This window comes from Oryctolagus cuniculus, chromosome 3 (assembly GCF_964237555.1).
Source record: "Oryctolagus cuniculus chromosome 3, mOryCun1.1, whole genome shotgun sequence".
Lineage (NCBI taxonomy): Eukaryota > Metazoa > Chordata > Mammalia > Lagomorpha > Leporidae > Oryctolagus > Oryctolagus cuniculus.
Window position 1 is genome coordinate 64,035,625 of NC_091434.1, and position 25,755 is coordinate 64,061,379.

Sequence of the window (25,755 nt, forward strand, 5' to 3'; positions counted from 1 at the left end):
CAACTTGTACCAGCATCCTGGGGTCCGGCACTTCTTTCTTCTCCTTTGGCCATCATGAGTGCACAAGCCAGCAGTTTTCTTAGATCTCTGTCTCATCTTTTGTACTTTTTGTACTTCAGCCTGTGCATTCGCTTCTTCCTCTGCTTGGCTCTCATGGCGTGGAGGTCCCCAAGAACATGGCGCTAAAGCCAAGAGAGAGAGACCTTCATGGTGTTTCAGAACTGTTGAGCTCAAAATGAACGAACTATGGGATGGAAAGGCCATCTGCCATTGCCAAGATTTTTTTTTAAAGATGTATTTATTTATTTGAAAGTCAGAGTTACACAGAGAGGAGAGGCAGAGAAAGAGAGAGAGAGGTCTTCCATCTGATGGTTCACTCTCCAGATGGCCACAATGGCCGGAGCTGCACCAATCCGAAGCCAGGAGCCAGGAGCTTCTTCCAAGTCTCCTACATGGGTGCAGGGGCCCAAGGACTTGGCCCATCTTCTACTGCTATCCCAGGCCATGGCAGAGAGCTGGACAGGAAGTGGAGCAGCCAGGTCTCAAACCAGCACCCATATGGGATGCTGGCACTTCAGGCCAGGGCGTTAACCCGCTGTGCCACAGCGCCGGCCCCAATCGCCAATTTGTTAACCAGCTGGAAAACTGTTGTGTGAGGAGGGGAGAAAGTGTGCAGAAAAAAAGGAAACAGCAGAGAAAAATTGAGACCCCCCTGTCAATTTCTTCTTATCCAGATGAAAGCAAGGAGAGTTGGTAGAACTGTGGTGTACCTACTAACCTTAGAACATTCTTAAGCTACTGTCCTATTCCTCATAAGATCCCAAAGGGTTACCAATGGGTTCAAATATTTTTCAAGTAATTTGTGACATTATTCAATATAAAGAGTTCTATTTGTTTTATTCAAATATTTATGAGAGTGAAGAAATGAGAATTTTAAGGTTTTATACTTTATTTTAGTGAAATTTTATACCAGATGAAGAAATATGCCTTGCTGTAGGAAAATAATGATTATTTTTCAAATAAACCCAAAAACTTTAACCAAATAGACCTTTTCTAGAACAAATTGTTATGCATTGAATTTATAGGAATACATCATATAGATACATAAGACAGCACCTAAAGGGAATATTTGTAAAGGGGACTGAGGAGCCTCCAAAGCAGCTATACAGAGGACAGACCAGGCAGTGGCTCAGTGACACAAGTCTTGTCACCGTGGGAGCAAGTTGCTGTAAAAATCAGACCACAAACAAAACGTCAAATTCTGTATGACACAGTCATACAAACGTCTCTACTTTGGAACCTTTGAATGGGTTGCAATGTCAAGGTTAGTGTTGGGCAATGTCCCCATACCAGTGCATATCTCTGGTACCTGGGGCAGAATTCCAACACTGTTGCTTGCAGGATCTGGTGACATGAGAGTGCCCAGCAGGTGCCAGAGAGAGCCATAGCAGATGTCCTGTAGAGTGGGATGATTCACGAAGCCACCTGAATTCCAGAGGCACCTGATTTCAGAGAGCACTTGCGCTTTCTAGAAGCCCTTAAGAAACTTTTCTAAGGTGCTGGCATCCTGCTTGGTGGAGGCAAGAGCCAATAAACTTGGATTCTAATTATTAGTGTGAATCTGTTTGTAGTCACATATTGCGGGCGACTGGGAAAACGCAGCTTTCGGTCACATTTGTACGAGAAGATTCCAGTAAATACCTGTAATCCTGCAGCTGAGTCTGGGATTGGGGGGTGGAGGGGCGGCTCCCGAGCCAGGCCACGCCCCCGAGCCGCTGCCGGGCCAACTGGGAGCCGGAGCCCGCCGCGGCGCGCGCGACTTCCGGCGTCTGTGCGCACAGGCCGTTCTCGAACCGCGGCCACCGCCGTCTCGACGCCGCCTTCTGCCAGTGCTGGCGCTTGTCTGCCCCGACCTGGCTGAGGCGTTGGACTTCCAGTGGTCGTCTCCTTCAGAGGCAAGCAGAAGTTTAATTTCAGAGGAAATTTGTCCGTCCCCCTCGCTCCCTGCCAGTTCCATGAAATAAGAAGACTTGAGAACCCTGTCTGACTTGCACACCTTTTGTTTGGGACCATGCGCTGGAAGGAGTGGAGAGATGGCTGCCAACCAGCCTGTTCCCTGCTGGTGGGACAGTCGAGCTATACTTGAAAGATTCAGACTTTTTAGGAAAAACTGTTGGCTACTGAATGAAGTACAGAAGAAGTCACGAAGGAAGGCAAGAAATTTCACCGAGCGGGCCGTACAGCTGCCATCTTTATGATATCCACGTGCCTGTTCAGCCAAAGTACACGCACGTTTATCCTAAGAACTCTGCTTAGCAAGTTCGGAGCCATTTGTAGGGTGCCGCTGGTTGGTGCGCTGGCCCGCTTGATGGAGTGCTAATCAATAATGAGAGTTGATTAAACTTACTTGAAATGTAAGGAACATGGTTGGGTTCCTGTAAAAGTTATGTTGCAGTTTCGTATTTCAAGCTCTCTTGCTTATTTGTGTCTTTAAACTTTACAGTATGCCAGAAGTATGGAATTTATGAAGTATTAACGATCTTGCTACCAAAACAAGGATTCCATGAGCGATTTCTCATCTCAGAAGTTTAAATGCGGTGTTCTACTGCCGTTGTTCTCCTGCTGGTCCGCTGTGTGCACTTTCTTTCCCAAGGTGCTTTCCAGGGTGACCCATGAGTTTCTCACACTTTCCGCTGGAATTAAGGAAAGCACGTGTGATTAGATGGTGAGCAGTCGGTAGTTAATGCAAAGAGAGATGTGGTATTCAATTACATTTTATTTTTTATTATTTTATAAGTATTTTTTCACCTTCTTTAGAAAGGAATGTTTACTGATTAAGGGTGGGAAATCATTCTTTTTCAAGCTCTTGACTATATCGTACAATTGAATTCCTTTTTCATGAAATGTCTCCATTCCCTGCCAAAACAATAAATAATAAAGTAAAGACAATGATAAATACGAAAAAAAAGTCGTGCAGTTGAACAGATAGATGTTCTGTGATTTGGTATCCTTAAAGAGCTTTCTGAATGAATGCTAACTGGCATGTTACTGTTTTGAAGTTCAATAGTATTATACATATTCTTAAGTTTTGTTTTTGAAAATAGAATTCATAAAATATTTTTTTTTATTTTTTTTATTTTTTGACAGGCAGAGTGGACAGTGAGAGAGAGAGACAGAGAGAAAGGTCTTCCTTTGCCGTTGGTTCACCCTCCAATGGCCGCCGCGGCCGGCGCGCTGCGGCCGGCGCACCGCGCTGATCCGATGGCAGGAGCCAGGAGCCAGGTGCTTTTCCTGGTCTCCCATGGGGTGCAGGGCCCAAGCACCTGGGCCATCCTCCACTGTACTCCCAGGCCACAGCAGAGAGCTGGCCTGGAAGAGGGGCAACCGGGACAGAATCTGGTGCCCCGACTGGGACTAGAACCCGGTGTGCCGGCGCCGCTAGGCGGAGGATTAGCCTAGTGAGCCGCGGCGCCGGCAAAATATAAGTTAGATAAAAACTTTATGCTAATGGTTTTTTAAAAAATATTTATTACAATAGCTTTGAGGAAAGATGTTTTAATGGCCAGGAGTCAGAAAGCTAATTAGTGATTCTTGATTTTCTACTGAGAAAAAAAAGAACAACTTCCAATACATATTTGCTTAACAGTGCCTTTTAGAGAGTAATCAATTAACATATATTTGCTAGATAAAATTTTCTGATAAGGCCAGTAGGTTACAGGAAGTGAATTTACATTTCAGGTCACCTAGCAATGCAGAGATTTAAAAGGGGCCAGCATTGTGGTGAAGTGGGTTAAGCCTCCACCTGCATTGCTGACATCCTGGCTTGTGTTGTGGCTGCTCCGCTTCTGACCCAGCTGCCTGCTAAAGTGGCTGGGAAGGCAGTGGAAGATGACCCAAATCCTTGGGCCCCTGCACCCATATGGAAGACCCAGATAAGTCTCCTGGCTCTTGGCTTCGGCTAGGCCCAGCTCCAGCCATTGCGGCCAATTGGGGAGTGAATCAACGGGTGGAAGATCAATCTCTCTCTCTCCTTCCCTCCCTCCTTCTCTCTCCCCCTTCTTTCTTACTGTAACTCTGCATTTAAAATAGGTCAAATCTTTAAAAAAAATTAGGAGGATTATGCTTTCCAGTGTGAGATCAAAAAGCAAAATGCAGCAAAAACAAAGAACCATAAATACGTGTCAAAAACTGCAAATAAGAAATTTGTTAATATGCTTTCATGCATCCTTTACTAATACAGAAACAAATGTCCTATAGATTGTGTTAAAACCTCTTCTTAGTTACTACTTTTTATTAGTGGAAGCAGAACATATATGATTTATATTTAATTTTCTCCAACATGCTATTGATTGAGTTTTACATACTTATCTGGGGAAATTCTTGTTTGTATTGACAGGAAGTCTGGAGTGTCCAAAGGTATCCATTTCTTCTGTGGAAAAAACCTCACTTGAAGACTATGTGCCATCATTTCTACTTGAAGACTATGTGCAGTGGGTATCAGATTATTCCTGTTGGCATCAAGCACTGTAAAACTGTCTTTCATTACTGGTTGGCTTAATGATTGAAATGATAGAAATAGAAATTTCATAACAAAATGCAGCTTACCTGTTGGCTATTTCAATTGAAAATAGAAACTAGACTCATAATTTAGATGATTCCATATTATTACAAATCATTACAGTAAATTCGTAGTCCTGATAGCATATATGCAGTAGCTATAGTGCTGAAATCTATAGAATGATGATTTGAAAACTTAAAAAGGATGTTGTGAACTCAGTGTCTTTCAAAAATATCACAGCAACACTGTAATTTTTATTTGTGTTTTGTTGATTTTGCACTAGTATTCAAAATTTTGAAATGGTCTTGTGTTGTTGCGTTGTCATCTTGATAGCGCCAATTGAAAGCTAGCTTATATGTTTTTGGAGATGACTTGATGGGGGAGAATGTACCCTTTCACTTTTTAACTTTATCCCATACAGAGTCTTTGGGAAAATCCCAAGAAAGTTACCTACTTAAGTCTTTTTAATGTCTACAATGTCTATAATCCTGTTTATTTGGAAAGTCTATTAAGCTTATATATGTTGTAAACTACATTTTATGAAGCCCTGCATCCTGACTCAGAAGGCACTTGGGGATCTTTACTGGTTTATCTGCCCTTGCATTTCACAGGCTTAAGCATTTGCCTCTTTATTTAAACAAACAAGTAAGCTCAATTAATAACAATGAAACAAATCCCTAATTATCAAAGTGACACATACTCATTAATGCAGGAACAAAGCAAATCACCCACAGTGCTTTTTCTCCGGGAAAACTGCTGCTCCTGGTTGGAATTCTTTTTTTCCAGGTGGGTGTGGACGTACAATTTTTGCTTTTGTCTTTAAACCTCAGCATTGCAGGTGTCAGGTGGTCTGTGAGCCATCCAACCTTTATTCCTCACTAGTTCAGTGTTATGTCAGAACTGAGTCTTATTTTTTCATTGGCTTCTTTTCTCCTAATACCCACACAGTGGATTGGGGTCCAGTTATTATTCATTCACCTCCTTTCTTACACTTAGGGGATCTACCTGAATCAGTAACATGATTCAGAATATTCTTGTAGCCAAGTCATGTGGACACATGGAAGTTTTCTCTAATTTGTATATTCAAAGCAGTGCATTATAAACTAAAACATGCTCATTATGACTAATGGTCTTTTCCTAAGGCAAGATAATTACGACAGTGTCCTTAAGAAATTCTCCATATAATTGGGGTCAAATTCATATACAGTTTTGTGGCATTGTTTTCATTCAGCATTATATCACCAACATTTTGCATGCAACTAAATATTTTTCAAAAACACTATTTTTAGCGGCTTCAAATACCATTAATTTTTTAACATTTATTTGAAAGTTACACAGAAAGGTAGAGATAGAGAGAGGTCCTCCATCTGCTGGTTCATTCCTCAAATGGCTACAACAGCTGGAGCTGAGCCCATTGAAGAGAGCCAAGAGCTTCTGGGTCTCCCACAAGGGTGGAGGGGCCCAAGGACTTGGGCTGTCTTCCTCTACTTTCCCAGGCACACTAGCAGAGAGCTGGATCGGAAGTGGAGCAGCCGAGACTCAAACCGGTGCTTATATGAGATGTTGGTACTGCAGGCTGGGGCTTTAGCCTGCTGAGCCACAGCGCTGGTCCCCACCAGTAATTATTTAACTAATTTTCTGTTTTAGGATATTTTGGTCATTTTTCATGCTTTAAGAACTCTTTGCTATTGTAACACTGCAGTGAAAATACTGGTATGTAAACATTTGAGTTTATTTAAGATTATTTCCTTGAAAATACATAGCTTAAAGGATCCAATACCCTCTTAATGGGTCTCTATTATTTCATTGTTTATCCCCTGCCCCATTGCAGCCCAAAGAATCTTCCTAAAACATCAGTTATGTCATACCATTCCATGCTCAACAGCCCTCAGTGATTTCTCATTGCCTGTAGAAAAAAAACCTCCAAATAATTCAGCCTGAGGATTGAAGAAGTTGAGAGCCTTGTTCCTTCCAATTTCTCTAATGGGTTTCACCTGAAGTAAGTAGGCTCTTTGGGATGGCTCTATTCTCACCTAGCACCCACCTTGAGGACTTTCACCATACGTTGTTTCCAGTGCTGCCTCCCTCTCTCAATCCCAAAGCAAGCACATAGTACAGTTCCATCCCAGCTTTGATGTGTGGGCTGTGTTGCTCTTCACAAAGGAAAATATTTTAAGTCATCCTCTGATGTCTCAGTTCTTTCCCCAAGGTTTCTCTCCTTCATCTGATACTATATGAATTTGTAATCAGTCTTCCCCCTGTCCCACCCTCAACTTTTCTGAATATATTAGGATACTTCCTTGCCCATCTCTGTAAATGCATTGTAAAAGGTCAGTATATACACATAGCAAACTTTATACACCGTTTCAACTTTTTTTAACAAATGTTTATTTTTAGATTTAAATAATAAAATTATATATAATATATATTTTAAAAACTTACAGGGTTATAAAATACAATGGCAGTGGGATTATGAAATTCCTCTCTAAATTTTTAAAGATCAGAGAATTTTTTTTTTTTTTTTTTTTTTTTTTTTTTTTTTTATGGCAGGCAGAGTTACTGAGAGAGAGAGAGACAGAGAGAAAGGTCTTCCTTCCGTTTGTCACCCCCCAAATGGCCGCTATGGCCGGCGCGCTGCACTGATCCGAAGCCAGGAGCCAGGTGCTTCTCCTGGTCTCCCATGCGGGTGCAGGGCCCAAGGACTTGGGCCATCCTCCACTGCCTTCCTGGGCCACAGCAGAGAGCTGGACTGGAAGAGGAGCAACTGGGACAGAATCCAGCATCCCAACTGGGACTAGAACCCGGGGTGCCAGTGCCGCAGGCGGAGGATTAGCCAAGTGAGCCACGGCACTGGCCTGATCAGAGAAAATTCTAATTGTGGTTCCATCCATGACTTTTCTCTGAACATCTGAAAAACACTCTACTTTGCTACCGTCCTTTCCTACATTTCCTACTGTCCTTCAAAGTCTGATTCAAGTTCTGTAGTTTAAAAGAGACTGCCTTTATTATGGAAGCCTATAGTTTTGCTGTCAAGTCATATGATAGATTGACATCTTTGGTCTTCATCTTGGGCATACTAGATAAAGAAGAGTCCATTGGCCATCAAAGAAGGAGGTACTGTTCTCTGAAGGGAGGAGAGAACCTCCACATTGATTATGGCCTTGTCTAAATAATGTTGGAATTTGTGGACTCAAGAGGCTTCCATAACCTTGGCAGTTCATGATAAGAGCCTTGGGTGATCACTAACGTCATAAATAAAAGTGTCAATTGTTAAATCAACAATAGGAGTCACTGTGCACTTGTTCCCCATGTAGGACCTCTGTCTTTAATGTGTTGTACTATGAGAATTAACGATACAACTAGTCTTCAAACAGTACTTTATACTTTGTGTGTCTGTCTGGGTGCAAATTGTTGAAATTTTTACTTAGTATAGAGTTGATCTTCTGTATATGAAGATAATTAAAAATGAATCTTAATTAAGAATGGAATTTGAGAGGGAGTAGGAGATGGGATGGTTTGGGGGTGGGAGGGCGGGTATAGGGGGAAGAACCACTATAATCTAAAAGTTGTACTTATGAAATTTATATTTATTAAATAAAAGCTTTCTATTAAAAATATGAATATAACCAAAAAATGAAGAGTCCATTGAGTAGCAATATGAACCATGAAAAATGATTCACAATTACTCTCTACTTATGTTACTCTCTTCTTCATATGAATTTTGCTTTTTGCATTTGGTGAGGGGCAATGTTTACAAATGCATTGCTCTGTATGTGATCTTGGAAATGTCATAAATCCTTCAGGGGTTTCTTTATTGAGAATAGATAGGGATGGTACTAGGTGTATCTTCTAATGTGCTTTCTGGTTCAAAAAGTGCATGATACTGTTAGGTGATATGATTTTGCCTGGCTTCATTTGAAGATGGTTACTTTCTTTTTAAAAGATTTGGAGTAACTTTTTTTTAAATATAAAATGCTTAATTGGACAACTCCATGTAATCTATTTGATGTAGTAGAAACAGCATTAATTTTGAAATTAAAGAGATTTGAATTTGAATTCTAGCTCTAGCAATACTGAATTATTTTATCTTAAGTTATTTAATCTCTTTCAGTATAGAAATGGGGATAATAATCTTTGGGTCATGGACTATGGAGACTCCCAGTGCCTGACACATCATATACTCTCAGTAAGATTTCCTTTCTTCCTTGATCAGTGACTTTGGTTTGTGAAAGACATTTATAAAGAAGCAAATTTTATATGTGTTTATACATCAACTGATGAAATTCAGCAAGTACAAGGTGTTTGTTTTATTTTATTTTTATTTTATTTTATTTTATTTTGAGAGGCAGAGTGGACAGTGAGAGAGAGACAGAGAGAAAGGTCTTCCTTTTGCCGTTGGTTCACCCTCCAATGGCCACCGCGGCCGGCGCGCTGCAGCTGGCGCACCACACTGATCCGATGGCAGGAGCCAGGTGCTTCTCCTGGTCTCCCATGGGGTGCAGGGCCCAAGCACTTGGGCCATCCTCCACTGCACTCCCTGGCCACAGCAGATAGCTGGCCTGGAAGAGGGGCAACCGGGACAGAATCCGGCACCCCGACCGGGACTAGAACCCAGTGTGCCAGCGCCGCAAGGCGGAGGATTAGCCTAGTGAGCCGTGGCGCTGGCCAAGGTGTTTGTTTTAAAACAGAGCTGTGATAAGTATGAATAGGTACAAAGAGTTTGTATCATCCTTGCTATAACTCCAGGCAGAAATGCAGAGCCATGATGGGCCTCAGTATGATTTTCTTTATTATAGGACTTTAGATTGTGGCTAGGAACAGAAGGTTATAAAAGTTGAATGCATCTTTGATGATTAAATTTTCCTGGTCAGTGTAGTCATCAACCAGCAATCTTAGCCAGGGTCCAAGACAACTTGGCCTTATCTCAGTTACTGTGTAATATCTGAGATGCTTTCAGGGCCAGTACCTATACTTAATAGGTCTCATGCCCAGCAAACATTGAGGGGCCTGTGAAATTGTTTTCATTCCTTTTAAAATTGGTAGGAAAAAAGAATTTCAGGTGGAAGAAAATGTTTTAATATATAACATTAATATATTCATCCTTATCCCAATGTAGTTGTAAAATATAGCTTTAATTTTTTTTTAATGGAGGAAAGAGCCCACAAAATAAAGTCATAATATAGCCCTAGATGCTTTAATGGAGCTTTAGACTTTCTTACAGGAGCCATATCTTCTGAATGGGTCTGCCTGGATAGTGTTGTGTAAACCACTTTCACCCTTTCCTGAGATACACCAGGACAGTGGGCTGATCAGTGTGTCAGAGTCCCATCCCACTTCATGCTCCTTTCTGTTTTTATTTGTTTTATTTTTGGGTTATCACCCAAGCATGAAAACAAAACAATAAAACAGGTATGTACAGTAAGCCCCCAAATCTCCTAAGCATGAGACTAAAATCTTGGGCGGAGAGAGCTTCCTCCTATCCTACACTTAATGTTTTTTAATATATATAAACACTTTCATGAATATTAATGAATTTGTAAAGGAAACTTTTGGGAAAATTAAACAAAAGCAAAAAAAAATCCCAGTAATCTAATAATGGCTGAATAAAAGAGAAAATATGACTTACTTAAAGACAGGGAATGTAGAATACAGCTGACTTTCTAAGATATGGCAAAGCAGATGTGAGAAGGGAGCCATGTGTCGTAATGTTTCAGTATAAATGATCCCTGTGTGAAGGAGGACATTTGGTCTGTAAGTGAACTGACCTCAGCTCTGCCTTGTAACAGTCTGGTGGCCTGAGTCAAATGGGGTTCGGCCATTGTAATTCTAAGCTGACTATTCCTGAGGGTTTGACTCTGAGAGTCCACCTTAATGTTGAAGGAAGCTGTGGGTGGAGTGGGCTGTAAGTTGGTTAGAGAGCAAAGCCAGAAAGTGTTTTCTGCCACCATTGGATTCCTAAGCTTTACTTTTCAGTGTAGATCAATCATTTTAGATGAATAATAACTCATATTAATAACACATCATGTGGACTTACTGTGTGTGTGTGTTTTAGACATGGGGCACAACATTTTATACGAATTAACTGTTTGATACACATAGCTCCTGGCTCCTGGCTTCTGATCAGTGTAGATGGCCATTGTGGCCATCTGGGGAGTGAACCAGTGAATGGAAGATCCCTCTTTGTCTCTCTCTTTTTGCCTCTGCCTTTCTGTAACTATGCCTTCTAAGTAAATAAATAAATCTTAAACAGAAAAAAAAGGAATAGCTGGGTACCTTGGAGACAGAAATTATACTAATTACAATTAAAAATATATCCCCCAAATATGCCTAATGATAGTAGCTTAGATTTTATCACTTGCAGTAATTTTGGCACAAATCATTCAGTGGGAAATATGGTAGGACAGTAAAAAAGTTTTTTTTCCTTTTTAAAATTTTTATTAGTATAAAGAGAAGAGATTTCATGTATTTTACAGATACAGTTCTGAGATGACAAGTATACTCCCTCTGTCCCTCAATCCCCCCTCCTTCCTCCCCTTCTCCTTTTTCTTTAACTTAAAAGCTTTTGTTGGGTTGGGCTTGTGGCATAATAGGTTAAGCTGCTGATTGCTCTGATCTGGCTCCCTGCTAATGCACCTGGGAAAGCAGAGAAAGATGGCCCAAGTGATTGAGCCCCTGACACCCTGTGGGAGAGCCAGAAGAAGCTCCTGGCTCCTGGCTTCAGCTAGCCTAGCCCTGGCTGGTTGAAGTCATTTGGAGAGTGAACTAGCAGGTGGAAGATCTCTCTCTCTCTCCATGTAACTATGCCTTTCAAATCAATGAATCTTATTTTTTTTTTAAAAAAAGCTTTCACCAGGCAGATGCTTAAAAAAATTCTGCATTTATAAGACAGATTTAAAGTATTGTAATAGTTGCAGTGCTACTCATTATTTGCATACAAATGATTTATTTGCCTGTTAGTGAAGGAAATAATTTATTCTTAAATTCCTCCTTCCTTCTCCCATCACATTGTACTTGGTACTCAGGCCACTTTATTGAGGAAAATAAAGTCATTCCCAGCCTTTTCCCCTTCCTGACCACCATGAAAGTACTCTAGATTTTCAGTGTTTCCTTGTAAGTTCTTATTTAATATTTTTTAAATTCTGTTGGTGTAGATGGGCTTTGGCAAGCAAAAATTATGCTGAAGGAGATAAAATATTTTTCTTGAGTAATTGTTATTATTTTTGAAATATAAATGAAATTCCTAGATTAAATACAATTCCTAAAACAATCATGCACTAAGGCAGATGTTTGGCGAAGCAGTTAAGGTACCATTTAGGATGCTGGTGTCCCATGTAAGAGTCACAGGGTTTGAATCTCAGCTCTGACTCCTAACTCTGGTTTCCCACTAATGTAGACCCTGCGAGGCAGACCACATGGGAGACCTGGATTGAGTTCCTGGCTTCTGGCTTCAGGCTGGCCTACCCTTGGCTGTTGTAGACATTTGGGGAGTGAACCAGTAGATGAGAGCTCCCTCTTTGTCTCTCTCTCTCTCTCTTTTTCTCTACCTCCCTCCATCCAAAATCATATACCATTTCATATGGGGATACTTCAAAAAGTTTGTAGAAAGTGAAATTCAAAGATAAATTTATTTTGGCATAAAAAATTTGAGATCCATGCATAACTTTCCTGATCCGTATTTTTCATCAACTTTTTAAAATCTGTCCTCCTGGCCGGCGCTGCGGCTCACTTGGCTAATTCTCCGCCTGCAGCACCGGCACCCCGGGTTCTAGTCCTGGTTGGGGCACCGGATTCTGTCCTGGTTGCTCCTCTTCCAGGCCAGCTCTCTGCTGTGGCCCGGGAAGGTAGTGGAGGATGGCCCAAGTCCTTGGGCCCTGCACCCGCATGGGAGACCACGAAGGAGGAAGTACCTGGCTCCTGGCTTCGGATCGGCACAGTGTGCCGCCTGTAGTGGCCATTTTGGGGGTGAACCAACGGAAGGAAGACCTTTCTCTCTGTCTTTCTCTCTCACTGTCTAACTCTGCCTGTCAAAAAATAAAAAATAAAAAATCTGTCCTCTCATGTTTGTTATAGCTTTTATTTTACAATAGACAAGATATGAAAACACACTTAGTGCTCTATAATGGATAAAGAAATATTACAAAGGAAGAAATGGATGGGGCAAACTAAGTACAATAAGCCAGATATAGAAAGAAAAATACTTAAAATGCTATGTGGTCTCATTTACATAGAGAATCGTTAAAAAGCCAAATACTGTACATAGACACAGTGCAGAACCGTGGTTACTGGGGCAGGAAAGGATGATGTAGGTCAAAGTTTTCATCAGCTTTTGAAGGCTCTGTGCATGGATTTCAGAATGTTTTTGTGTCAAACATCTTTTAATTACAATTTTTTTTAGGATTAATTTTTATTTTTTTGAAAGGCAGAGTTACAGAGAGAGAGAGAGAGAGAGAGGGAGAGTAAAATATCTTCCATTTGCTGGTTTATTACCTCCAAACGACTATGTTGGCTGGGCCTGTCCAGGCTGAAGCTGGGAGCCTGAAACTCTTATCTGGGTGTCCCATGTGGGTGCAACATTCCAAGTACTTGGGTCATCTTCTGCTGTTTTCCCAGGTACATTTAGCAGGGAGCTGGATCAGAATCGGAGCAGTTGGGACTTGAAGTGGTACTTGTGGGATGACTTAACCCACAGAACCACAATGCTGGCCCTTTAATTCCACTTTCTATGAACTTTTTGAAGCATCATCATCTGTCTTCAAAGGGAATTAGCATCAGAAGGCATTTTCTCTCTTTCCTTTTTTTTTATATAAAGATTTATCTATTTGAAAGGCAGAGTTACAGAGAGGCAGAGAGAGAGAGAGAGAGAGAGAGAGAGAGAGAGAGAGAGAAAGGTCTTCCATCTGCTGGTTCACTCCCTAGATGGCCACAGCAGCTGGAGCTGCACCTATCTGAAGCCAAGACCTTCTTCTGGGTCTCCCACATGGGTGCAGGGGCCCAAGGTGTTGGACCATCTTCCACTGCCCTCCCAGATGATAGCAGAGAGCTGGATCAGAAGTGGAGCAGCTGGGACTTGCACCAGCACCAATATGGGATGCTGGCTTGCAGGTGGCGGCTTTACCTGCCAAGCCAAATGCTGGCCTGCCAAGGCATTTTCTCTCAATTATGACTTGAAAATACAAATAGGAGGTATTTACTCTTAGGCTCATTATAATCTTGGTAGTCACATTTGACTGAGAAATAGTGTGCAGGACAATTTGTTGCCCATGATAAAACTATCAGGTGCTTCATATGTGCCACCTTAAGTTTCCTGACTTTCATCTGTTTCTCTGGAGCTTGGACCTCTTCCTTCCAAATACTGTGACAGCAAGTGACTTTGTGTGACTCCACCACATAGGAAGTGGCAGGGAACTGGTAGATAATCTCTTTCATTTCTGCATGCTGATGAACTGTTCCATGGGAAAGCTTTTTTGTACAGGCCATTCTAAGTGACTAGTATGTTTACAAAGTGGCTAATTTATAATACAGTCCTTGGGTGGATTTTGTTCCTAACCTTACCTGCCTCAGTTCTCTTTTCCACCATTCATACTCTGCTGGGATTATACTTCCCAATAAAGCTTAGAATTTAAGCCTTGCCTCAAGTTAAGTTTTTTTTTTTTTTTTTTTTTTTTTTTTTTTTTTTTTTAAGATTTAGGTATTTTATTTGACAGAGTTACACAGAGAGAGAGGAGAGGCAGAGAGAGAGAGAGATGTCTTCCATCTGCTAGTTCACTTCCCATTTGGCCGCAAACGGAGCTGCACCTATCCGAAGCCAGGAGCCAAAAGCTTCCTCTGGGTCTCCCATGTGGGTGCAGGGGCCCAAGGACTTGGACCATCTTCTACTACTTTCCCAGGCCATAGCAGAGAGCTGGATCAGAAGTGGAACAGAAGAGTCTCAAACCAGTGCCCATATGGGATGCCAGCACTACAGGAGGCAGCTTTACCTGCTATACCACAGCACCGGCCCCTCAAGGTCAGTTTTAAAGGGAACATTGTTACAATAAGGCTCTGTAAATGTTCAATAAGTTGGATTAAATCAAGCTGGTATCTGGGCTAAATGGTGGCTTTTGTTTGCCATGTCTGTCTTTCTATGTTTCAGAATAACTTGATGTGTACCTCTGACCACACACCTTGCTGCTGACTCAGGATTGGTAGGTACATTTTGTAGAAGACATTATCAACAAATCAAAGCGTGTTTTACTGACAGGATGTGGTCTGTGAGATGACTTAGAGAAAAATCACATTTGCAAGAGCCTGATTTCACATGGGAAGAGGTAGGGTGACTTACTCTGGGCTAGAAGAGAACAGCTTGTGAGCCTGAAGTCCGCCTTCTCAGCAGTCAAGACTATTTTCTCCAGTTCTATAAGAACTTTTTTTTTGAAAAATTATTTATTTATCTATATGAGAGGCAGAGTTACAGACAGAGGAAGAGACAGAGAGAGAGAGAGAGGTCTTCTATCTGCTGGTTCACTCCCTAAATAGCTGCAATGGCCGGAGCTGGGCTGATTGGAAACCAGGAGCCAGGAGCTTCTTCTGGGTCTCCCACTAGGGTACGGGGGCCCAAGCACTTGAATCATCTTCCACTTCTATCCCAGGAGATTAGCTGAAAGCTGGATCAGAATAAGAGCAGCCAGGACATGAACCAACACCCATTTGGGATGCTGGCACTGCAGGTAAAGGCTTAACCTATGCCACAGTGCTGGCCCCTTCAGGTACTTTCACAGCTAGAAAACTCCTATGTAAATTCTGGCTTGCATTCTTCCTGAGAAAAAAATTAAGCATTTCTCTAATATCCAGATAACTTTAGTGAATTCTTGCTGTATACATGAGACGTGAAAGACTGAAAATGTGAGGCTACTCCTCTGGGACAAAGACAAAAGAAGGCAATTTTAACTCAGTTTATTACTGTTTCTTTTAATCATTCTCTTGCCTTGGTAACTAAGAATTATTAGAAACTTACCTAGTAACTAAAGGAAAATTAATTAAGACATTCACGATGTTAAAAAAAATGATAGTAGCATCTGCTGTATATCTTAGGTATGCCTGCAACCAGGGTCGAGACCTCTGTGCCCTTGGGAAGGCATACAGGCATTAGTACTATTTTTATCGTCATCACCGTTATTAATAATAAGGAAGATTGTTCCAGAAATGAAAGTAGGGAGGCACCAGCTTTGCTGACCTGTATGAAACCTTTTGCAACTTAATGAAAAAAAGACAGTAAAAGACAACATTTAGAGTCTGACCTATTTCTGTGTGGTAGGTATGAAATTAGAGTCAAGTGGCCATATTGGCAGGTAACTTTTCAAAAGTATTATGTAGTCAATCATATCCATGGTGAATGAGGATGATTATAAATTTATACAATTTGACAACTGAAAAGTACGAAGTGAAAAGCCTTGGTAGGGAACTTTAAGTAACAAATCCTGAAAGGTCTGCTTTTATCAAGACACATGTGGGAGAGATTTATTATAAATCAACTAAACAGAGGTATGACTCATATTCAAGGATGTTACTGGAACTGGCAATTTGGAGCTTACCATCACTGAAGGTAATGCTTGATCTTTTCACTGACCATAAAGATGTTTCAGAAACAGTGACACAAGTTGCAGTCAGCAGAGTCCACGGAGGCCACTTGCAGGGACAAACATATAAATGTATTTAAGTGTGTAGTCCAGCAGAGATGCAATGTTTGATTGGCCTTTATTCTTGATATAAGGGCAGCGATGAAGAAACATTCATTTTGCCTAACATAAAGTCATTACAAATGAGGCAAGAGGGCAGAGGTGCATAAAGAGCAAGAAGTCAGTCTGCATTAGAGGGAGAATGAAGAGATGGTGGGTGCTTTAAGTTGGCAGAGGTGGAATGAGCAGGATTGACGTGCACCATTGCAGTCATTTTTAAATTACCTGGTGGGCAGGGGTTGGGGTCTAAAGTTGCATCACATTGTGAGACAAAGAAAGGGAGCATAAACAAAAGCAGATTAGCAAGCTTCAGGTTCAAGTGCAGGAGAAAGGAAGAAGAATAAACTAAAAGCAGACCACCCAAACCAGAGGCCCTCTCTGTGAAGGGATCCCTTTTTATAGTCCTGGAAGAAGGTATAGTGATGTAGCCCAGTAGGACCCTAATGTCAGTATATGGATTGTTTGTACTAGAATTTCCCAGAGAGCCTTAGAAATACAGATGCTCCTTGACTTAGGCCATTGTGTTGCATCACAATAAACTCATCGTAAGTTGAAAATATTGCAAGTAAAAGTGTATGAATACAGCCAGCCTACTGAACATCATATCTTAGGAACACAGTGCACTACAGAATGTCAGTTGTTTACCCTCATGATCACATGGCTGTCTCTTCTGTTGCTACCCAGCATCAGGAGAGGGAAGCCTACTGTATGGATATGGCTAGCCTGGGGAAAGATCAGAATTCAAAACCCAAGGTACAGCTTCTACTGAATGTATATTGCTTTTGCACCATTGTAAAGTCAACAAATCAGTAAGTGGAAGCATGGTAGGCTGAGGAAGGGAAATTCAGTCTGGGCTGGGTCTTTGTCTAGCTGGTCTTCCATCTCTTTTGTAGGCTTTGATGCAGTAGGTTCTCGATTAGTAATTTTTGATTTATTGAAGATTGTAAAAGGTAGATTGAGTTTGGCCATGGGGTGGGAGAGGAAATTGAGGAGATTGTATCAGAAAGGGTTAACTGACTAGAGATCTTGCAGAAGACCAGTTCCTGGTGATGAAAAAGTCTAAGTGTTTCCTAAGGTATAATGGAGTTAAAATGAGAACTGTTGAGAACTTTTGTGATCACCGGTGTGGATGATGCCATTATTATGGGTGCTAGAGACTGTAGGGAGAGAGGAACTGTGGCCAAGATGCTGAAGTTTGAGCACCATGTTTGGAGATTGGCTGGACACAAGATAGAAATGAAAAGAGCATGTAGAGATCATGGAGTGCCTGTCCTGGCTCTGTCTTGTGAGTAAGGTCTCACTGTGGACTTCTGTATTCTTAAACATCCTCTCTTACAGACTTGTAAGAAGCTTATATGAGATTCAATGATCATGAATGTAAAAGCCATGTTGAAAAGATGGACAGTTGATAAAATCTGTCCTAGTGTTCTTTTTGTTTGTTTGTTTGTTTAAACAAGCTCTGGGAAATTGTATTGAAGAAAAGTTTTGCATGATTTATTCTTCATTAGTCTGTTCTGGCATAATTCTACTGATATCAGAACCACGTGGATCAATGATAGCCAGTGGGCATATTCTGTAATATTTTTCATACACTGTGCCCAATTCAATATTATTGCCACTGTAGTGATGAACACCTGTTTTGGCCAACATGGCGTAGTACTCTATTTCAGATTTCCTCAAAGGTGAGCAGTTGTTGGCAAGGAGGAGCAGTTTCTCTTTGTCCTGTCTGATCACCTTTGGGGTCTGCTTGTACCCAAGCATGTACTTTCCATTTTTCATGGTAAGTTGGAACCTAGAGTTGATTGACTTGAACGACTTTTTCATCTTTGTGGCCACCATCTTCCTGCCTTAGGTGCAGAACAGCCCTCACCAAGAGCAGCCACAGAGATAGCCAGCGAGTGAGAAAGGAAGCAAGTGTCCTTGTTTTGAGATCATGCAACACAACTTTTCTTGTTATGATATATCAGTGTTATAAGATTTCCAACAAAATGCATATGTTGGAAAGCTACAGTTTATTTGGAAGCAAAATATTTAAAACCAGTCCTCTATAACCCAAGCAGACAAAAAGTCATTAATCTAAATGATGTTTACCTCTGGAACGAATAGGTCACATTTGGGGAATATGATGTTAATATTACTTTTTTTAGCATCTTTTGAAAGATCCAGAAATTCATGTGTTAAACATGAATATGGAGCTGCTGATGCTGCAGATATACCTCCCACAACTTGATTTTTCTGTCATATCGTTTAGGTTAAAGCGTGATATAACTAAGTGGTCCTTTGATTCTGGCATTTCATTTTCAAATGTGTTAGAACTAGGTAAATTTTTTTTTTTTTTTGACAGGCAGAGTGGACAGTGAGAGAAACAGAGAGAAAGGTCTTCCTTTTGCCGTTGGTTCACCCTCCAATGGCCGCCGTGGCCGGTGCACCACGCTGATCCGATGGCAGGAGCCAGATACTTATCCTGGTCTCCTGTGGGGTGCAGGGCCCAAGCACTTGGGCCATCCTCCACTGCACTCCCTGGCCACAGCAGAGAGCTGGCCTGGAAGAGGGGCAACCGGGACAGAATCCGGCACCCCAACCGGGACTTGAACCTGGTGTGCCGGCGCCGCAAGGCAGAGGATTAGCCTAGTGAGCTGCGGCGCCGGCTAGAACTAGGTAAAATTTTAAAGCTGAAAAACAAAAATTCTGAAGCTGCGAACGTTAGGTTCTATCAATTGGATGTTTTCCTATTTTTTAAACATGTTTCTTGAGCCATGGCCCATTTTCTGACTTTGGAATATGTCAAACTTGGTACCCAATCTAGGGGGAAGATGAAGTTGCGAAGATTAGAGTGAGCATTTATTTCTTTTTTTTTTTTTTTTTTTTTTTTTTTGACAGGCAGAGTGGACAGTGAGAGAGAGAGACAGAGAGAGAAAGGTCTTCCTTTGCCGTTGGTTCACTCTCCAATGGCCGCCGCTGCAGCCGGCGCACCGCGCTGATCCTATGGCAGGAGCCAGGATCCAGGTGCTTTTCCTGGTCTCCCATGGGGTGCAGGGCCCAAGCACCTGGGCCATCCTCCACTGCACTCCCTGGCCATAGCAGAGAGCTGGCCTGGAAGAGGGGCAACCGGGATAGAATCCGGCGCCCCGACCGGGACTAGAACCCGGTGTGCCGGCGCCGCAAGGTGGAGGATTAGCCTATTGAGCCACGGCGCCGGCCTGAGCATTTATTTCTTAAAAATTTTATATATTTTCAAAATTTTTACTTATTTATTTGAAAGAGAGCAAGTGAGCACAAGGGGGCATGTAAGAGCCCTGTAATGGCTAGGCACGAAGCCAAGATGTATAAACACTATTCAGATCTCACATATAAGTGGCAGGAACCCAATTACTTGAGCCATCACCTGTGCCTCACAGGGTCTGCATTAGCCAGAAGCTGAAGTCAGGAGCCAGAGCCAGCAATCAAACCCAGGTATTCTATTGTGGGGTGCAAGAGTCTTAATCATGAAGCTAAGTGCCTACCTCATCTAAGCAATTCCTATATTAGTTTTACTTTCCATATTATTGTATCTGCTTGTGGAGTACAATCTCAAAATCTTACATAAATTCAAAGCTAGATTCAAACATGATTTCTGTTAATTAGTCTCTTATCTCTAATTTCTGATACAGTAATTGCCACTAGTTATTTAGGAGACTAAAGAGCTTAAAACATGAACATTTGTTAAAGGAAGGAGATATTCCTAGTTCATGGTGTTCTTCCTTGAAACAAACTTTGGAGAAACTGAAAGTCCACTTCTAGCACCCTAGACCTGGGCAGTATTTATGGCCTAGGACCATCACAAATACCATCAGTTTTTTTTTTTTTTTTTTTTTTTTTTTTAATATAAAGTCTTTCTGAATGTGCTGGTTTTAAGAAGCTGGAGGATGGGGCTGGTGCTGTGGCCCAGTGGGTTAACGCCCTGGCCCGAAGCACCAGCATCCCATAAGGGCACCGGTTTGAGACTCGGCTGCTCAGCTTCCAATCCAGCTCTCTGCTATGGCCTGGGAAAGCAGTAGAAGATGGTCCATGTCCTTGGGCCTCTGTACCTGTGTGGGACACCCTGGGGAAACTCCTGGCTCCTGGCTTTGGATTGGCACAGCTCTGGCTGTTGTGGCCCATTGGAGAGTGAACCATCGGATGGAAGACCTCTCTTTCTCTCTCTGCCTCTCCTTCTCTCTCTGTGTAACTCTTGACTTTCAAATAAATAAATAAAATCTTAAAAAAAAAAAAAAGAAGCTGGAGGCCACAGGTGAAGAGAGCAAAAAACATTCTTCTGATATAGATGAGGTCAGTTTTCCAATGTTTGGAGAGATTTTTATAAATTTACATTTAAGTCATGTCCAGTGATAATTACCATGCATGTCCATTACCCTCATTAAAATAAGATGGAGGAATTGGCTGCAGGTTATTCACAGTCCTCTTGCTAAAGAAATAACAGAGAAAACTTAGGGTCAGGAACCTTGTACTTGGCAGCTATATTTCCCAGAGTAGATCTGGTAAAATGTTGTCAATTTGTTCTCTGTGCTTTGAATTACAGATATTGAAAGTGAAACGACATTTAAAGTAGCTTGCAGAAAAGGAGTGTAAACAATGGAAGGATAATTTTAGAAAATGAAAATGGGACTCATAAAATATTTTGGTGTTTTTCTTAGGTCTACCTTGATGTAATATGCCTGTGCCATTTCCTTGCTGTCTTTGGTTCAAATGTTTTGTGTATTGGATATTGTGTGTTAAATTATGTCCCCCTCCAAATATATTAAAATTCAAATGCCCAGTATCTCAAAAACATGATCTCATTTAGAAATAGCACATTTACAGGGGTAATTGAGTTAAAATGTGGTCATTAGCGTGAGCTTAGTCCAGTATGACTGATAATGTGAAATAAAATATAAACTTGGACACAGGGATAGGTATACACAGAGGGGAGATGATGCAAACACACACAGGGAGAATGTAGCCATGTGAGGACGGAGACAGGGATGAAAATTATTGCCACAGGCCAAGGAACATATAACGCCTCCAGATGCTAGGAGAGAGGCATGGAAAGGATTCTCTCTTGTAGTCCTTAGAAGGAACCAATCCCATCAACACCTTGTGAATTTCTGGACTCCATAACTGAGACAACTAAGTCTCTTGTTTAAGCCATCCAGTATGTGGTACTTTCATACAGGAGCTCTAGGGAATTAAATCACCATACTTAACTCAAACCTGGGAACTTTTATTTTAATTAGAAGATTAGTTTATTTAGGTCCAAGAAAATTTGAAGTTCATGCGTATGAGGAGTCCTTAAAATGTTCATGGAGGCCGGCGCCGCGGCTTACTAGGCTAATCCTCCGCCTTGCGGCACCGGCACACCGGGTTCTAGTCCCGGTCGGGGCGCCGGATTCTGTCCCGGTTGCTCCTTTTCCAGGCCAGCTCTCTGCTGTGGCCCAGGAGTGCAGTGGAGGATGGCCCAAGTCCTTGGGCCCTGCACCCCATGGGAGACCAGGAGAAGCACCTGGCTCCTGCCTTCGGATCAGCGCGGTGCGCCGGCCACAGCGCGCTGGCCGCGGTGGCCATTGGAGGGTGAACCAACGGCAAAGGAAGACCTTTCTCTCTGTCTCTCTCTCTCACTGTCCACTCTGCCTGTCAAAAAAAAATGTCCATAGAAAATGCATATTATGAAAAAACTATAGGGGCTGGCACTGTGGCATAGTGGGATAAGCTTCCACCTATGGTGCCGGAATGCCATATGGGTGCTGGTTCTAGTCCTGGCTGCTCCTCTTCTGATCTAGTTCTCTGCTTATAGCCTGGGAAAGCAGTAGAAGATGGCCCAAGTGCTTGGGCCCCTGAATGCTACTGGGAGACCTGGAAGACGCTCCTGGCTCCTGGCTCAGATCGGCCCAGCTCCTGCCATTGCAGCCATTTGGGGAGTGAACCAGCAGATGGAAGACCTTTCTCTGTCTTTCCCTCTCTCTGGCTGTAACTGTACTTCTCAAATAATTACATAGAATATTAAAAAAACCCAAAACTATGCATCAATTTCAAATTTTTGCATGAAAATAAAACTTACCTTTTAATTTCATTTTCCATGAACTTTTTGACATTCCCTCATATAAATAAGAGAACACTTTTTTGTCTTTCTGTGCCTGACTTATTTAATTTAATGAATATTCTCCAGCTCCATCCATGTTGCTTCAAGTGATATAATTGCATTACTTGATATATAGTTGAAATAGTTTGTTGTGGATGTATACCATCTTTTCTTTATCTATTCACCCCTTGATGGACACCTAGCCTGATTCCATATCTTGACCATTATGAATACTGTTGCAATAAAAAACGTAGGAACTTTTGGTGTTCCCTCCAATCCTTTGCTGCCTACTGAAAACAAGTTTCCAGAGCTTCTAAAATGCCTTGAACCCTGTCCTCCCTTCTGGTTCCTCCGCGCAGCTGGGGATGAGTGGCAGGTGAATGTAGTCCCTGTTGGGAGGGTTGTCACTTCTTTGGAAAGGGTCCATCTGTGTAAGTGAAGTGAACTGTGTGAATTATGATGTAGATTACTTCGTGTCAGGACCAGTAAAACTTTAGACGCTAAGAATCTCCTAGACAAAGGAGTATTGACAGATCTTAACTATGAGGAGGGTGTAGCAATAATAACCAATTCAAAGCAGAATATTGCTTTTCTCCAAAGAAGATTCAAAGAGTCAATCAATAATTTTGACCTTCACATCAGCTAGTCTAAGATGAAATACTAGTTCAGGCATTGACTAATCAAGATTGCCTTGTCCCTTGTGTTCTTGTGTTGGAAATAATTTTGTTCAGTATTTTTATGATTTATTCACCTTGTATTTGCCCTAACCACACTCACTGAACTGGGGATTGGAGCCAAGAGCTGTATTTTCAAAACTGATTTGGTGATAGGCAGACTGCCTCTCAAGTCCTTGGAGTTAATCCAGCCATCTTAAATATTGAAGTGTTTCTTTATGATGCTCTGGGGTCATTTTCATCAGGCTGTATGCTTTGTGATCAGTTGAACCTAACAATTGCATTTGAACACTTTTCTAAGACAGGTAGATTCTCTTAGTAAAAATTACATGAAGTGATGGTATGAATGACTGATAGAAAGACCTAAGTGGACATTTAAGAAATATAAATAAAATATATTTGGTGAAAAGGGAAAATATAAGTATTTCATCTTGACATTCATGGTATATGTGCATATTTGTATGCATACATAAAATTTTGCTTACGTAGAATTTATACATCTGTAGAGAGAGGATTGGAGCCATAAAAATCCATTTGCATCTTCATGAGTACCTTACTTTGTGCCATCACAGTCTATTAGCAGTTAGCTATTGTTAACCACCATTACTGTTTCTAATAGTGCCACTGCTACTACAGTTACTACTTATTAGGGATTTACTAAATACCAGGTATGTGACACATGCTCTGTCTACACGGTCCTCTTTAATCCTTTTGACAGCATTATGAAGTATCTCTCTCTCTCTTTTTTTAAAGATTTATTTATTTATTTGAAAGGCAGAGAGAGAGGAAAGGCAGAGAGAGAGAGGTCTTCCATCCGATGGTTCACTCCTCAACTGGCCGTAGCAGCTGGAGTTGTGCCAATCCGAAGCCAGGAGCTAGGAGCCAGGAGCCTTCTCCAGGTCTCCCACATGGGTGTAGGGGCCCAAGGATGTGGGGCCATCTTCCACTGCTTTCCCAGGCCACAGCAGAGAGCTGGATCAGAAATGGAGCAGCCAGGACTCAAACCAGCGCCCATATGGGATGCTGGGGGCCTCAGGCCAGGGCATTAACCCACTGAGCCACAGTGCTGGCCCCAAGTATATATCTTTTTCTCTATTTTATAGACAAGCATACTGAGGTTTAGAGCTACAAAGTAACTTGGATAAGGTCACACAGTGCATGGTTTCTAAACCTATCCATGCAGTTAGTTGGTGTGAGCTAAAAATTGTTAATTATTATGCTGGGAAATAATGTAGATTAGAAATCCAGATCTTTCTGTGACCTCAAAGCTTATATTCTTATCCCTATTGCAATTCAGTCTCCAGTGTACTGTTGGGACACATGAACATTCTATTAGGACAGATAAAGACCCTACCATGAGAGTTCAATTTTTTTTTTAAAGATTTATTTATTTATTTGAGAAGTAAGTTATAGAGAGCAGGAGAGAGAGAGAAAGGTCTTCCATCTGCTGGTTCACTCCCAAATGGCCGCAACAACCAGAGCTGAGCTGATCTGAAGCCAGGAGCCAGGAACTTCCTCCAGGTCTCTCATGTGAGTGCAGGGGTCCAAGTACTTGGGACATCTTTCTTTCTTTTTTTTTTTGGTTGAGTATATTCTTTATTTTGAGTGATTTTTTATTTTTATTTTTTTAACTTTTATTTAATGAATATAAATTTCCAAAGTACAGCTTATGGATTACAATGGCTCCCCCCCCCCATAACTTCCCTCCCACCTGCAACCCTCCCCTTTCCCACTCCCTCTCCCCTTCCATTCACATCAAGATTCATTTTTGGTTCTCTTTATATACAGAAGATCAGTTTAGCATACATTAAGTAAAGATTTCAACAGTTTGCTCCCACACAGAAACATAAAGTGAAAAATACTGTTTGAGTACTAGTTATAGCATTAAATCTCAATGTACAGCACACTAAGGACAAAAATCCTACATGAGGAGTAAGTGCACAGTGACTCCAGTTGTTGACTTAACAATTTGACACTCTTGTTTATGGCATCAGTAATCACCCTAGGCTCTTGTCATGAGCTGGCAACACTATGGAAGCCCCCTGAGTTCACCGACTCTGATCGTATTTAGACAAGGCCATGGTCAAAGTGAAAGTTCTCTCCTCCCTTCAGAGAAAGGTACCTCCTTTTTTGATGACCCATTCTTTCCACTGGGATCTCACTCACAGAGATCTTTCATTTAGGTTTTTTTTTTTTCCCCCAAAGTGTCTTGGCTTTCCATGCCTGAAATACTCTCATGGGCTTTTCAGCCAGATCTGCATGCCTTAAGGGCTGATTCTGAGGCCAGAGTGCTGTTTAGGACATCTGCCATTCTATGGGTCTGCTGTGTATCTCACTTCCCATGTTGGATCGTTCTCTCCCTTTTTTATTCTATTGGTTAGTATTTTCAGACACTGTTCTTGTTTATGTGATCCCTTTGGTTCTTAGTCCTATCATTATGATCAATTGTGAACAGAAATTGATCACTGGGACTAGTGAGATGGCATTGGTACATGCCACCTTGATGGGATTGAATTGGAATCCCCTGGTATGTTTCTAACTCTACCATTTGAGGTAAGTCAGCTTGAGCATGGGACATCTTTCCACTGCTTTCCCAGGCCATAAGCAGAGAGCTCGTGAATTACAAGAGTTAGTTAAGTTCTTAAATATTATAAGTTAATATAAGAAACCCATGGAGCCAGTGCTGTGGTGTAGCAGGTAAAGTTGCTGCCTGCA

The 25,755-nt window shown here is 41.6% G+C and overlaps 1 long non-coding RNA gene and 1 pseudogene across 1 annotated transcript in view; one reads left to right on the forward strand and one right to left on the reverse strand.

Moving 5' to 3' along the window:
• Positions 1-1,668: 1,668 nt before the first annotated feature.
• Positions 1,669-25,755, forward strand: part of LOC127491593 (uncharacterized) — a 47,863-nt gene continuing 23,776 nt past the window's right edge. Inside the window, exons 1-4 of the long non-coding RNA XR_011387232.1 lie at positions 1,669-1,955; positions 4,397-4,490; positions 14,446-14,564; positions 14,691-14,742. This is a non-coding gene — a long non-coding RNA (uncharacterized lncRNA). The remainder of the gene's footprint in view (positions 1,956-4,396; positions 4,491-14,445; positions 14,565-14,690; positions 14,743-25,755) is intronic.
• LOC138849108 (large ribosomal subunit protein eL30 pseudogene) lies at positions 17,767-18,111 on the reverse strand (annotated as a pseudogene).